Genomic DNA, 2,536 nt, shown 5'->3' on the forward strand with positions numbered 1-2,536 from the left:
ATTTTTTTAAAATATTTTATTTATTTTACTTAAGAGGCAGAGTTACAGAGAGAGAGAGAGAGGGAGGGAGAAAGAGAGAAAGAGATCTTCCATCCACTGGTTCACACCCCAAGTGGCCTCAACAGCCAGAGCTGGGCCAATCTGAAACCAGAAGCCAGGAGTTTCTTCCAGGTCTCCCACGTGGGTGCAGGGGCCCAAGGACTTGGGCCATCTTCTACTGCTTCCCCAGGACATAGCAGAGAGCTGGATCGGAAGTGGAGCAGCTGGTGCCCATATGGAATGCCAGCACCACAGGTGGAGGCTTAACCTACTATGCCACAGTGCCTGCCCCCCAGATTGTTTATAGCCCTTGTCTCTTCCATTAAGAAACAGTTTTCTTTTGCTTTGTTTTTTATTTCTGTCTCTTCATACTGTTTGTTGAACTCTTTTACTTAGAGCAGGGTTAACTATACAATCATTAAATATACTGAAAATAGATCACTGTAAAAATTAAGAGTGGGGGGGAGGTTGGAACATGGGTGAGAGGGAGGGTTGGGGTGTATGCCACTATGTTCTTAAATCTGTATATATGAAATATGTGAAACTGGTATAATTTAAATAAAATTTTTTAAAAAGGAAATCAGCTTTGAAGATGAAAAAAATTAAAAGCTTTTAATTATCTTGTTTAAGAAGTTTCTAGCTTTAGGGACTAAAAAAGCAAAAAAAAAAAAACATGAAGAACAATGACTGCTCAAAAGTGGAAATAATTTTGCCAAAAGAGTGTTCAAATATGTTTATATTTTTAAGTTTTGGGGAGGCAGAGGGAGTGTGTGTGTGCTCCCATTCACTGGTTCACTCCTCAAACACCCAAAATGGTCAACTGGGAGGTGGGAGTAAAGCCAGGAGCTGGGAACTCAATCCTGGTCTCCCGCACGGATGGCAGGAGCCCTACTGCTACAGTCATCACTGCTGCCGCCCAGGTGCATATTAGCAGGAACCTGGCATCAGGAGCTCGAGCCAGAAGTCAAACCCAGGCACTCTGATGTGGAAGGAAGTCATCCTAACGGGCGTCTCAACTGCCAGACCAAATGCCCACCACTAAATGTATTTAAACAAGACTTCTTGTCTCTCTCCATAGACAGTTACTTCTCCCCTCACTGAGTGTGAGTGACTAATGCATTCCAATTACAAGCAATGGAAAAACTGTTGAAATGCAAGGTGGTTCCAAATATGTTAAAATATTATGTTAAGTTCAGCGCATATAATACATTCTTTATTTTGAAAATCCAGAAAGGTATGCAATTTTTATTTTTTTTAAAAAATCAGTTTTTCCATCCCCCTGCCAAATAAATGGTGAACAAATATTTAAAGACTATCAGATTGAAGGGTAACTTTCTGTAGACTGCTTCTGGTGCCCACACGGCAGGCACTGCCCTTGCCAGGCCTTCTCTCTGTGCCCAGAGCACATTGAACCCCTTATTCCCTACCTCCTGCCCTGGCACTCAATGAGTTCCTCAGTGTGGCCCCACCTTCCACTAAAAACCACAAGAAAGACAAACTGAAATCATGATAATATTGAAATCACAGGAGCATTGTGAAGCTTCAAAGTAATGAAGTCCATGAAACAGCTAACAGGGTACCTAGCACATCACAAATGCTTACTGGGAATAGTGTTTTTTTTTTCAGTTATGTTTCCCAGGTTTCAGAAAAGCTATTGCTACAGCTTTTTCTTGGGATTCAGAAGTACTGGCTTCTGGGAAATCTCCTTTCATCTGCTTTCCAAGGTAAAGGATTTTCTCTTACTAGAAACCGACCAAATTCCTACCTATAGAAAATGCACAGGTTGGATGCAAAGCATCAGTGGAAACAATAAGTGAAGAGTTAAGAGGGGAAATTTTAATGGCCAGTTGCCTCCATTAACATTTCTAGCCTTTTATTAAGTTTTTAAAATTTTTATTGTAAGGTAACATATATATAAGCTGCTACAGAAAATAGCTTTGGCAATTCCTCTAAAACTTAAAAATAGAATTACCAAATGTTCCATCCCTACATGTTTACCCAAAATAAATGAAACCTGGTACTCAAATTCATGTCCATGTAGAGCCAGCACTGTGGCATAGTGGGTAAAGCTGCCGCCTGCGGTGTCAGCATCTTAAATGGATCCTGGTTCTAGTCCCGGCTGCCCCTCTTCCTATCTATCTTAGTTTTCTATCTAAAATTTTAGTGGTTTCAATCAGAAAGCTTGTTCAAGTTATCATTCTGTCCAAAACAGAAGCCCGCCATGTGTTATTCAATTGAGAGTATTTGTTTTCTCAATTTCATGTAAAACACTGCACAAATGTAGTTTCAAGCCCCCACTCAACCAGAATTCCAATGCTAAACCCCTCCTATGTAGAGGTTGCCCACTGGAAAGGATACAAAAAAAGTTGAGGGTCCAGCATCGTGGCATAGCAGGTAAAGCCACCACATATGACACCAGTATCCCATATGGGCTCCAGTTGTGTCCTGGCTGCTCCACTTCCAATCCAGCTCCCTGCTAGTGGCCTGGGAAAAGCAG

This window comes from Lepus europaeus, chromosome X (assembly GCF_033115175.1).
Source record: "Lepus europaeus isolate LE1 chromosome X, mLepTim1.pri, whole genome shotgun sequence".
NCBI lineage: Eukaryota > Metazoa > Chordata > Mammalia > Lagomorpha > Leporidae > Lepus > Lepus europaeus.